The sequence below is a fragment of the Eumetopias jubatus genome, unplaced genomic scaffold (genome assembly GCF_037043125.1).
Source record: "Eumetopias jubatus isolate StellerSeaLion01/CBP00866 unplaced genomic scaffold, mEumJub1_p1.0 scaffold_16, whole genome shotgun sequence".
Classification (NCBI taxonomy): Eukaryota; Metazoa; Chordata; class Mammalia; order Carnivora; family Otariidae; genus Eumetopias; species Eumetopias jubatus.
In genome coordinates, this window is record NW_028274822.1 from 57,501,222 (window position 1) to 57,515,427 (window position 14,206).

Sequence of the window (14,206 nt, forward strand, 5' to 3'; positions counted from 1 at the left end):
GGTTGAAAAAGTGATCTCTGGAGGATAACAATTCCTTTGGCCTTTTTGTATTACTCTTTCTGTAATACAAAAAAAAAAGGCAACTTAGAAACATATATATAAAAGTTGTCAGTAATAAACTTCTAAGGCAGTCAGTGTTTTTTTTAATATTAAATGGATGAACATGACTTGATGATAGCATGATATAACTTGCAGCTAATCGTCATTGTCCTCCGAACATGTCCTAGCTTTGGCTCTGGCTTCTTCTTCTTCTTCTTTTTTTTTTTTTTTGGTTGGACAGTAATTAATGTGAAAGTGAGATCAAATTCTAGGTGTCTTCTCCACATTTCCTGACATTCTTTGGCCTTACGGACCCGTGGAAGGATTCCATCAGAGTATGGAATCCTTGGCCTCTCCCACCTTCACCTCCATGGAAAGACTTGTCACACCTCCCTGGACAGCTGGAGGGAAGAATTAACATGCTCAGTTCAGGCCCTTCTGAACACCTTTCAGGGACTGCCTGACCACAGAATGAGCTAACCTGCACTCTCTTTTCCCAGGCTGCCTCTGTGGGGGAAGCCAAGGGCATGGGAGGGACCTGTGCTTGGCAGGTGGTTGAGTGGGTTTAATGCTGAAGTTATTTAGAGTGAAGAAGCCTACTGTAGGCACACATCTAAGTTTCATCCTCCAATTGAGGATTTATTTGTGATAATACTGATTGTTTAAAATCTCCTTCTGCCATAGTCAAATCCATAGAGACAGAAAGTAGAATGGTGGTTGCTAAGGCCTGTGCCTGTGGTAGAATATGAAGCTATTGTTTAATGGATATGTGGGCTCAGGTTTGCAGATGAAAATGGATTCTAGAGATGGACAGTTGTGGTGGCTACACAACAAAATGAATGCACTTAACTATTTACTACCACTGAACTGTACACTTAACAATGGTTAATATGATAAATTTTATGTTATGTTATTTTATATTGTGTTATATATTTTATGTGATGTTACATATTTGAACACAATAAAAAAAATGGAAAAAGCAATTTCTTTCTAGTTCCTTTGCCTATGTTCCCCGGGGCTGGACAGCTTCTGTTGATCATACATTTAAGTTTCAGTGACTTAAAGGAGCCAGAAGCTAGATATGTTACAAAGGAGACTTCATCCCATGGTCTTTTATTCAATTAAAGGACTTCTTTTTTTTTTTTTTAAGTTTTAACTATTTTATTCAAGAAAAACCACCAACTATAAAAGGAATCTCATAACATTTTTCTCTGCACACTTTACATGATGTATCTTGAAGAATTTGCTCATTCCACAAAGCGTTCTACTTATATACAAGAACACATAAGAATGACCTGACTGCTTTGGCCGTTCTATATTCAGAATATCACAATACAGGTCAATACACCATTTCTTTCTTTTTTTTAATTTTTTATTGTTATGTTAATCACCATATATTACATCATTAGTTTTTGGTGCAGTGTTCCATGATTCATTGTTTGTTCATAACACCCAGTGCTCCATGCAGAACGTGCCCTCCTCAATACCCATCACCAGGCTAACCCATCCCCCTACCCCCTCCCCTCTAGAACCCTCAGTTTGTTTTTCAGAGTCCATCATCTCTCATGGTTCGTCTCCCCCTCTGACATACTCCCCTTTTCTTCCTCTCCTGTTATCTTCTTCTTTTTCTTTTTTCTTAAAATATGTTGCGTTATTTGTTTCAGAAGTACAGATCTGTGATTCAACAGTCTTGCACAATTCACAGCGCTCACCGTAGCACATACCCTCCTCAATGTCTATCACCCAGCCACCCCATCCCTCCCACCCCCAACCACTCCAGTAACACTCAGTTTGTTTCCTGAGATTAAAAATTCCTCATATCAGTGAGGTCATGTGATACATGTCTTCAATGAAAGGACTTCTCTCCACTTTCTCACCCACTCCTTTCCTTGAGAGGAAAGGTGACTCTCCCTGCTAGGCAAGCTCTCACTCACCTTTACAAACAGCCTGTCTAGAGGAGGCTGCTGTAGAAGGAAGTCTTTACATCTCTGCAGGAGAGGTTTGGGGTTGTCCAAATTTTCCTTGAACTGGATGGGTTATTTAAATTCTGAAATAAAGTATCAGGAAGCCAACTTGATTGTCCATTATGCTACATTCTTCAATCTAGGTTTTACTAATCTGTTCGTCCACCAAATATTCATTGACTAGTTATGTGTTCCAAGCATTCTTCTGAGCACTTGGGACAGAGTAATGAGCTACTATTTTTATCTCTATCTGCCCAATTCCTGGGTCTTCATCAGGGAAGGAAAACGAAACTGGGGAAGGAAAGAAAAACGTGTTGTCTATTGAACTCCTTAAGCCTCTACAATTAACTTTTTTTAATGTATAATTTACTAATATTTGTTTATTCAATATATATCGAGTCCCTATTATAAGCCAGTCACTAAGATGAACAACAGTCTTTGTGAAGCTCCAGGTCTAATAGGAAAAAAAGAAACACCAGCGAGTACATTCAATATGTTATAATTGATAGAGATTGTGGTATGAACAGAAGCAGGACTGCAATTAACATATTCTTAGTTTAATTAGCTCAATATGGAATACATATCAAATTCTCAATATATCCTTAACTGAAAGCAGTAATCCCCACCACTTTCTTTTTAAAATTCTGGCAAACACCAGAAATATGGAAATTTAGAAAGGAAGCCTGAAGGGTAACAATGACAACAAAAAACCCAAAAAGCTTAATCTAAAATTAGGACAGAGTCAGATATTATCATGCTTGGAGGTTAGCGTTAATAGGAATCAACATAAAATGGATAAGATTAGCCATCCGCAGGAATCATGGCAGAAAATAAGCCACCTAAGAGATGATTCACAAACATATTGCTAGCAATTTGAGGGTGCTTTCTAAGTCTCACCAGGGGTCTAGCATGCTTCCCTAAAAGGGAAGTCATCAATTTAAAATGTAACTAGTAGAAGATTAGTAGTAATTTAAGAAATTGCAAACTGTCATAAGGAAATGACAGAGGTTTTGGATGACAGACAAAAAGTATAGAAAATGAATGGTATAGTAGAATTTGTCACAATCTCTAGGGAAGAAAAGTTGCTGATTCTAAAGACTATTAGGGGATATCTTAGAAATATTCTTAGGACCAAGAAGAGCAATTCATCCTATTTGATAGTTGGATAAACTCTAATTACAAGTTCTTTATTCTATGTTCACTAATCAACCTGGTGATCCAACTGATGGCCAAGCACCAACTCCCATCTGAATGACCCAGTAGTCATGCTCAAATGACCGCTAATGGTCATCCTGTTAGATATAATCCTCAAGGTAAATTAATGAATGGATATGCTCATTTCCATACCATTTAGTGAGCTGGATTAAGGAGCCTGATCCTCTAGAATCTGTTCATCTTAGATCACTAGTAAAATTGATGTACATTCTACATGTGTTTCTCTCATTCAGATACAGGTATTTCAAACCATGGGACATAAACAACTAGTTGGTCTGTCTGTCTGTCATTCTTTTCCTAATCCCCTCAACTTCATTCATTTTCCATCCACTCAGGCCCCAAATCTTAATAACTTTCTTTGAATTCTCTTATCTACATCATAGTCTAATACTAATCACATCCAATTAATTTTTCCTTCTTATTCTTCCTTCCAAAGTCTAGGCCTAGAGGGTATCATAATTATGTAGTGGCAAAGTATTTCCAAGTACAAATTGAGGTGATGACCCATGCCCACTCCTACTCCACCTAAGTCACTCATTTGCTCCCTAAGAGCCCCCCTCCAGATGAGAGTTAGACAGGAGACATCCATTGCCACTCTGGACTCACTACAGAACCAGAAAAGGTAGGAAGTCTTGATTCTTGAGTTCAAAACCCTGGAGGTGAAACTGAAAGATTCAGATCCACATGTGTGACTTTCCTACCTAGACTAAAAAAAGAATCTTCAAGCTGAAAAAGAGGGCAATGAAGGGGGAGGTTGGCAGAGAAAAAGAAATAAATATGAGTATGAGAGCTGTACCCTGCCTTCTGCCCCTTCATGATGAGGCCTTAGAGAAGACATTGCTGATCCTCTTACTTAAGTCTGGGGACGCATAAATAGAAACTTGTTCTGCTGGAGTAAGGTTGGGAGATAGCAGACAGTAAAACTGGGAGAGAAGTTCCCCTCCCCCTCCCTTCATGCTGCCATCATCGAGAAGAACCCTCAAGGTGGCTCACATTCGGATACTAGCTGGAGAAAATCCACCTAGTGTCACAGGCTGGAGTGATGTGGATGGCATCTGAAATCTCCCACAGCCCTCCAGTTTTGGAGACTGGGGTCATCACAGCGAGGGACCTGCAAAAGTCCTCACCATCAGAATAAGGGAACTTCTCATAAGGAGGATTCTGCGTGGACAGTCTCTTCTCCTAATGACTGTCCCACACCTACATAGAGGACAACAAGAAGAGTGACCTGGGGAACAAGCTCCCATGGTGTGGAGAAAGATAAAATGAGTATCTCCCATGTTGACTTTCCCACTCCTTTCACCATGTCCTGAAATGATGGAGTTAAAAAGCCCCCCCCAAAACACAGAATAGGCCTTATTTTGCCTGGAAGTGAGTAGAGTAAAATTTCTCCAGCAAGTAAAATGGAGGCTTAGCTCCAGAAATTAATATGAATTATAGAAAATGAAGACAGTTATGGGTCTTGTTTATGTTGTTGCACACTTGACTAGGATCTTTAGAATTTGTACCTGAACTTTCATATTACTAAAATATCTTTTTAATAAGCTCCCTGCATCTATCTTACACACCACTGTCAAATTAATCTTCCTAAATGCCTACTTTAACAGTGCATGTGATGGCTTCCTGTTGCTTTCAGGATGAAGTCCAAGCTCTTCATCCCTGAGGCATTGTGAAAGGCCCCACACCATCTGCTCCCCAACTACTTTTGAACATTTTACCTCCTGCTGTTTTCAGTAGGAATCCTCTGTTTCCAGAAAGCCATCCCTCTGACTTCTAGCCTCAATGTTTTGTTCATCGTCTTCTCTTACCACCTTCACCACATCTAAAGTGTTCTCCCTGCTTCTTTCTTTTATAGAAATCTCAACTTACCTCATCATTTGCTTAAAAAATTATTTTTAAAGTCCATTCTTACAGTTTTTTTAACACGCCTATCCATTTGCATTCCACTATGTCATAAGAAAACTAGTGATGAGTTGGGGAAATGAGAGGAAGGGTAGATTATCTCAAGATGGGGCTGTCAGGGAAGACTTCCTAGAAAGTGTGCACACGTGTTGGGCCATAAAGGCAGGTAAGATTTAGATATATAGAAATGGCAAAGATAGGGAAAAAGGAGTCTACAAGGAAGAGATAAAATTATAAGCAAGGAAATTACCCATACATTTGGGGATTGTTGAATGGTTGAGTCAAGCACAAACTGAGTTTTATTTTCTTAACTCCTAAAATATTTGCTGTCTGTTCCACTTACTTTTGTATGTAATTGACTATCTCTGTCTATACCATATCATCTCTCTATATCTACCACCTTATATAAGTTATCTATCAACCTACATACTGGAATGGTTCATGTACATGACTTGTCTTCAAGTAAAAAAACATTGCCTGGCATGGGTGGGATGTCATAAAAATCACAGGTAATTTCTGACTATCAGTCCCTCTGACTTCAACATAAGGAAAGTCACCTTTACTAATGACAATATGTGAAAAGTTAAGGAAACTTAGATTCTGGGTCTGAGCACTGACCTCTCTGTAGCACTATTGCCATTTATTTCCATTTGGAATTTCTATGAAATGAAATATTTAATGTGGCAGATGTACAGGTGCTTGGTTAACAGTGATGATTACAGAATCTGGGTATCATAAAAGCAACTAGAGAGAAGAGAGTAGACATGGAAAAGAGAACAAGATGATCCAACATAAGCATGACTGGCTTTCCAGACACAGAGAACTACAACAAACAAAACAAAATAAGATGGTGCAAGCATATAGAGAAGAATTTTTTTCTAAGTGGATTATTCAATGGAGTCTCTGATGCACAACATCATTGCTGAAGGAGTTAGTTCTTCTAGAAGGAGTGTTGAGCTCCTAACATTACAAATTGAAGAACTGAAACTTCTTTTCCCACAGGAAAAATAAATACTGGTTAAATTCTTTTAGGATTAATTCAAGTAACTTCTGAGTTGAATGGGCTTTTGTGGGCTGATTTAGGTGCAGAGTCAATGTTTTTAGAATTGTTTCTATGTGGAAATGTGTTCTGTCAAAGTCCTAATTTAGAAATAAACTTCTAGAACGTAAATCACTTTTTCATTTGGAAGCTATCTATATTTCTTTTGTAATGGCTTCAGAGTCTAGCAGAAAATTATACTCAGAACAGGAGTCTAGTAAATACCTGTTGGAAAAAAAAATGAATGTATACAGGTACTTAATTCTGAATTCACTGGGTGAGAAGAGTAATAGTTTGTGTGCTGGATGGGAAATGCTCACATTCTTCAAGTGATAATTATGAGAAATCTCAAGCACCTACCACACACTAAAAATTATAATAAATCTTATCACAAGAGGGAAGCGATGGTGGTTCCAGCATGTCATTGTCTCCTCTTGGAAGCCATAGATGGGACAAAACTGTGACATGGATCCACAGAGTGAAAGGAAGGATACAAAGGACTTTGGAAATAAAATGGATCTGGGAATCCACGACTCTTTTAGAAAAGTGTCTAACAATTTCCACTCTTAAGCCACATTTGATTCATTTATTCATTGATTTGTATTCATTTATGTATTTTTTTCATTTATTTATTCAGCTAATGAATTAGTTTTCTACCACTGTAGTAACTGATACCACCTCAAACGTAACAGTTCAATACAACACAAATCTGTTATCCTACAGTTACATAGGTTAGAAGTACAGATGAAAATCAAAGTATCCACTGGCTGGGATCTCATGTGGACACTCAGAAAAGAATCCACTTGTAAACCCATTCAGGTTGTTGGCGGACTCCACTTCCTTACAGATATACAGCAAGGTTCTCATTTTCTTCCTGGCTACCAGCAGGAGACTTCCCTTAGTTCCTAGATGTCCCTCTCTGGTCCTTGCATGTGGGCCTCTACATATAAGGGCCAACAGCAGGGCATTAATCCTTCTCATACTTGGAATCTCTCTGACTCCCTGTTACCAGGATAATTCAGGACAGGGCCTACCCCCTTCTTAAGGTTCATAATCTTCATTGTATCTGTAAAATCCCTTTGCCGTGAAATGTAACACATTCACATTCAGGGATCTGGGTGTGAACTTCTTTAGGGGGCCATTCTGCTTACTACAACCAACAATAACTATTGTTCTTATGGGCCTTTTTTATTTTAATGAATTTTATCTCAATAAATTGGGGAAGGGGGGCTGATCAGTAACCTTGTTGAAGTCCTGTCAAGAAGTGATCTCTTAGTCATGTTTCATGAACAACCTCACACTTTAGCTTTTAAAAAGATCATTTCCAACCCTCAACTATGTTAGTGGTTTTCCACTGGTTATTTTAAAATTGTCAAAGTCTATTTTTTAACATAGAATCATGAACAGCACACAGAAATTGCACACAAATATATAACATGGATACTACTTGTGTAACTAATTTATTGCTAAATTTTCTACCATGTGGGGAAGTAGGGATTCTCATACACTGTCGCTGAGGTAAATTTCTGGAGTTTGATCTGGCAACATATAGAAAAGCCCAAAAATATGCATATTCTTTAACATGTAAATTGCCATTCTAGGAATTTCTCTTAAAGAAATAACAATGAAAATGGATAAAGCTTTCACTAGAAAGATGTTCAAGAGAGCATAATGTGATAGTAAATAATTAATACAATCTATACAACAACAAGAAAATGGTTATGAAGTATACTTCCTCGGGGTGCCTGGGTGGCTCAGATGGTTAAGTGTCTGCCTTCAGCTCAGGTCATGATCCCAGGGTCCTGGGATTGAGCCCCACATCAGGCGTTTGGCTCAGCAGGGAACCTGCTTCTCCCTCTCCTTCTGCTTCTCTCCCTGCTCATGCTCTCTCTCTCTCTGTGTCTCAAATGAATAAATAAAATCTTTTAAAAAATTATACTTCCTCTATACAATGAAATGATGTTTTATGATAAAACTAGACAGGTTTGGAGATCTGACCTCATAGGAGACCTGTGTCCCCAAATCAGAACCAAACCTCGGGAGAGCTAGATAGGGCCCAGAATTTTCCTCGCCCAATAAATAAAGGACAGAAAAAACATCTGCATGGTGAATCTGGGCCAAGTTCTAGTATAAAGCAGGGAGCATAATTTTCCCTATCCTTGGATTTGACATAGTTGTGATGAAAGACTTCAGACCACAAGAGGTTTCCAAAACCCCAGAATAACACAGGCAACCTGGCCAAGGTTCTTGAGGTAGATCCAGACCTGGAGAGACTGTGTGGTTACGATTCCTACATGGACCAGAAGGAGAACCTGGCAGGTAGGAGTGTAAATCCATGTACGCTCCCTGGAATTTTTAGATGCAACCTCATGGCAGGGAAAAATCATGAATTGACTGCAACTAGTTTCTGCTACCAGTAGACTGAGTTAGAAATAAAAATTAAGATGAATTATGGAAAATAAAATTATGTTTCTTGCATATCTGAAATTTCTACACACAACCTAAGAACAGAGAAAGACTGGAAGTAAATACTCTATAATAGTGACGGTAGCTTATCACTCTAGGTGTTACCATTATGAATGATCTTGACTTTATTGTTTGAAATTAAAATTTCCATTTGTTAAGATAATGGAGTATGTACAAATCTCAAATGTGGAAGAAATAATATAATTCTTTATTTTCTCTTACAGTCTAATAAAATCACCAGCCCTATCTAGCAGGAACTCTTCCCCAATTACTCTGGAGCACCCCCCCCATGTTTAATCAAGCTTCTGGGTCTTAGGCTGTGTTAAGGTGTGTGTGTGTGTGTGTGTGTGTGTGTGTGTGTGTGTGTGTGTCTGGGAAGAGAAGCCCCCCATCATCATGTATGTCCACACTGGTTCCCACTGTGTCATCCATTGTCACTCACCCCATAGTTCCTTTGACTTACAGTTCTTCCTAGGATTTCCTTATAATCTTTTTTATTTCTGTAAGGATAGTAATGATGTCCCCTACTTCATTACTGATTTTAGTAGTTTGAGTCTTTCTTTCTTTCTTTCTTTCTTTCTTTCTTTCTTTCTTTCTTTCTTTCTTTCTTTCTTTCTTTCTTTCTTCTTTCTTTCTTTCTTTTCCTTCCTTCCTTCCTTCCTTTTTGCCAATCTTGACAAAGGTTTGTCAATTTTGTTATCTTTTCAAAAAATGAACTTCTGATTTGTTGATTTTGATGATTGTTCTTCTACCTTCTATTTCATTCATTTCTGGGTAAATCTTTATTATTTTCTTCCTTGTACTTGTTTTAGGTATAGGTTTTTCTTCTTTTTCTGGTTTCTTAAGGTGGAAGCTTAGGTCATTGATTTGAAATCTTTCTTTTGTTTTATTTTATTTTTTTAAGATTTATTTATTTATGTAATCTCTACACCCAACGTGGGGCTCAAACTTGTGACCCCGAGATCAAGAGTCACATACTCCACCTACTGAGTCAGCCAGGCGCCCCTCCTTTGTTTTAAATATAGGTGTTTACAGCTATAAATTTCCTTTTAAGCATTGTTTTACCTGTATGCCATAAGTTCTATGTTAACTTTAAAAAATCAAGTTGGTTTTAATACTAACTCAATTTTAATAAAATACAGAAACTTGCTTGAATATATCTATATTCCTTTTCCACTCCTTTGTGCTATAATTGGCATATAAATTACATCTTAATGCATTATAAGTCCATCAACATAGATTTGTAAATATTGTTCATGCAGTTCTTTTTTTAATCAGATAGAAGAGTTAGTAAAATACATGAATATTACCTTTTGTATTTATCTATGCAATCACATTTACTGATGCTCTTTATTTCTTCATGTGGATCCAAGTAACTGTCGAGTGCCTTTTCACTTCAGCCTGAATGACTTCCTTTATTATTTCTTGCAAGGTAGGAATTCATCTGCTAGGAACAAATTTTCAGTTTTTGTTTGTCTGAGGATGTCTTAATTTCTCCTTCATTTTTGATGCATAGTGTTGCTGGATATAAGACTACATTGACAGTCTTTTTCCATTAGCACATGAATATATTTTCCTACTGCCTTCTGGTTTCTATAGTTTCTGATGAGAAGGCAGCTGTTAATCTCATTGATGATCCTTTGTACATCCTGAGTTATTATTCTCTTGCTCTTTTCAAGATTCTTTTGTCTTTGTCTTTCAACAATTTGACCATGTGACTATGTCTGGATCTCCTTGAATTGATCAAGTCTGAATTTGTTGAGCTTTATGGTTGGCTTTTTTTTTTTTAATCAAATTTTGGAAGTTTTCAGCCATTATTTCTTCAAATAGCCTTTCTGCCCCTTTGCTCTCTCTCTTCTCTTTCTGAGATTCTTATTTTGCATTTTTAGTGCATTTCTTGCTATATCACAGGTCTCTGAAGCTCTGTTCATTTTTCTTCATTTTTTTTCTTTCTGTTCCCCAGACGTACAATCTCAATAGATATATCCTCAGACTTACTAATTCTTTCTTCTTCCAGGTCAGATTTTTTTGTAGAAACCCTCTAATGACTTTCTAACTTTTTGTTGTCAAAGTTTCTATTTGGCTTTTTTGATAACTTCTTTTGATAACATAGGATACATATGTCTATGTATTGACATATGGTTTTTGTTGTTGTTGTTGGGTGTTTTGTTTTGTTTTATTTTAGATTTTGTTTCCGTTAGTTCTTTGAACATACTTACTGTAACTGATTTAAAGTCTTTGTCTAGTAAGGCCAACGTCTAGGCCCTCTCAAGGGCAGACCTGCTGACTGCTTGGTTTCCTATGTATGGCCACACCTTCCTATTTCTTTGCGTGTTTTATAATTTTTTTTTCAAAACCTGGACATTATATAATATAGTGTCGTAACTCTGGAGATAAGCTATTTTCCTACTCCCACCAGAATTTATTGTTGTTACAGAGTGTTTGTTGTTGCTCTTGTCATTGCCGTTTTTGCTCTTTGCTTGTTTAATGACTTTCCTGGACTAATTCTTTCTTTCCTGTGGCGTGCAGCCACTGAAATCTGCTCAATTAGGTTAGTACTCAGGTGATATTGGTCAGAGACTTTCTCAACCAGTTGGCTTGAACCAATTTTTGGTTTGAACTGACACATTTTCCACCCTTTCATGAGGGGCTCTCTGTGTGTGTATAGGAATCATCTTCACCACTCAGGCAGTTTAAAAGTCTGCCTTAGCCTTCTTCTGTTTGTGCAGGCCTCAAGGCCACAACTTAGAGACTGCAGTTCTCTGAGATCTTCCCTGGACATGCACACAGTCCTACCCATGTGTGTGGCCTTCAACATCCCAGGGGTATGACAAAGCTTTTCAAAGCTCCTTTGGACATCTCATTCTCCAGATCTTCCTTTTAACTTTTTTTTTTTTTTTTGCCACCTCTTGTATGCCCCACCTGTGAGATATCACAGCCTCAAATAGAGGTGATATTAAACAATTACTGGTGCTTATTTTTGAAAATTGCTCTTGGGGTTCTGTGTCAGGTCAAATAATGACAACACCCTATGAATGGAGCTCTTCCAGGAAGCTGAGGGACAAGTCAAACAGTGACAAAGCTGTGGAATGGTACTTCATGAGTTTCTTCAAACCCAGTCTGCCTCCCCTGAGGTCTACAAGGCAACTAATTTTCAAGGTCCTATGGAGTTAGGGCAATGGAAAAACAACATAGTTCAGTTTTTATATTTAAAGTCTGACCATTTATACACTGTCACACACACACACAAACACACACACACACACACAAACACACACACACACACACACACCATTATATATTCAATATTGACATCAGAAAAACACCAAGATATACAGTGATTTAACTATCCCTATCCATTTGTTAAAGCGTACCTCAATTGCCCTGTTTTAGTTTTCTCATCAATTCTGTCTTCCCTCCAGTATTTTAAATATTCCTTCCTTTTGTTCAGTGGTGCTTGGTCATGCCCATGTTGTATTACTTTTTATCCTGAGTTATTCTTATTTGTATGTCTTTCCAATTTTGCATATATTGTAGGAACAAAAAATAAAGGATTAAATGGACATGATCACCTCCAAAAAGAAATAACATTTAATAATAAGGTAAGAGGAAACCACCCTGATTTTATTTATTTATTTATTTATTTTGTTGATAATGCTTTTAAAAGTTTCAAAAAGATACGGTTCTGTCTCTATGAAGAAACCACATGTTAAAAAAGACCACTCAGTAGTAGAGAGTTGGTTACAAGCACTCCTGGAAAAGAGGCCTAAATTTAGTTATGCCTGCTATGTAAAAAATTATTCAGAGCCACTTGGACAAGGAAAGAAAAGGAGAAAAGGTAAAGAAGTGTGGACAGAGAAAAACTCAAAGTATGAGTAAGTAGATCCATGAGGTGGTAGATTTATGGTCCTTCCTGTTACCCGTGCCTGGAACAGGCCTTGACTATGTACCTCTCCTAAAGGACACATTATTCTATAGCCAAAGGCACCCACATGGGTTCTAGACTCAGCTCCTGAGAAGAAACAAAGACCGGTCTAGGGCCAGTCTTATATAACTTTGAGCCTATTTCAATAGCAAAGAATAGAACCTAAAATTGCAAAAGAAGACTTAATATGGAAGTGTGTCTTTTATAGATGTGGTAGATGTGGAAGCCAAGTTTAACCTCTTTTGATATTTAAACTGAAGAGAAATTTCTCTTTGGAACCATGCCACACTTGGAGGTTTTTCTCTATGCTGTGATGAACTCTTATTTCACATTAGAGGTCTACTGGTTTGCAGCCCTGATCAAGAAGAAAGGAATAGATTCTGAATTAGGGAATAAAGGTTATAAGAACAATGTAAAAACATAGCCATAGTGGGTTAAAAATTACGTGCCATTCTCTTCAAGCATTAGTCTTTTAGTTTTGATTAAAAAGATCACAGAGAATGAATTACTTAGATCCCTTCCAAAGGGGCTTGCTGGCTTAGAGACCACACTGATAAAACCAGGAAGATTAACTACACTCCATTTCTGATATGTAGCCCAGACTCCCTTTGGGTGAATGATGGAGTCTGGCTTTGGTTACAGAGATCACTGCTTAGATTTTTCAGGTGGTGACAAGTAAGAATAAGCAAGAATATAGTACATGATGTATCTAATTGTGATCTTTCTTTATGCAAGTAACTATGGAAATAATGGCATAAATATATATGTTCATTTATACTGTTTTCTTGGTATAAAAATAGGATAAATATGGGAAAACATTAAAAAAATGTTTATACCAAGGCAGAGTAAATTTTATAATCATCAAACTTTGCTCAATACATTTAATATAAATTTATTTTTCTCATCATGGCTAAACAGAAAATAAACACTCCAATCAGTTTGAGTTTCTATCTATCCCCAGAACCTTTTCAGTTCTGCTCGCTCATTACACATGCTTGAAGATTTTAGAGCATTGGATATAAACATTTGTCACGTTGGTCTATTTTACCTTCAAGTGACAAAGCCTATTTTATCTTCTAACCTTAATTACTGTGGATGGTTTCTTATCTCTGCTTGCAACTGGCTGATCCCATCCTTCTAGTCATGGTCTTGGATGACACTGGATGACAGTCAAAAGATACTGGATATATTCTTTTCTAGGGCCTGGAATTCCTCTACCCAGCTAAGAAGGCAACGATCCCGAGACCCCTCCATGGAAATGGTACTGTCCTTCGAATTGGTTTACTCACTTGGCAACCACATGAGTGTATCACTCATTCACTGGAAATGGACTTAACCATGGGAATTGCTTTGTTAAGTACTGAGTTCCCATATCTTACAATCATTCACAAAACTTTACATAAGCACCTTTTATCCTGGGGGAGTTTTGCCCTTCCTTATTTTCTTTGAATCATATTTTTATTATCCAACCTTAGAGATAAAATACTTATGAATATTCTATTCTCTCATACTCATGTTTACTTGTGAATTCCAGACACTTTAGGCAATAGCTGGGATGTCCCTATGTCCATGATATTAATTCTTCACCATTCAAAGAGCTCTTTCATCTCAGTCTCAATTGGGCTCTTAGCAGTAAAGTCAGACTCTTAGAAGAAC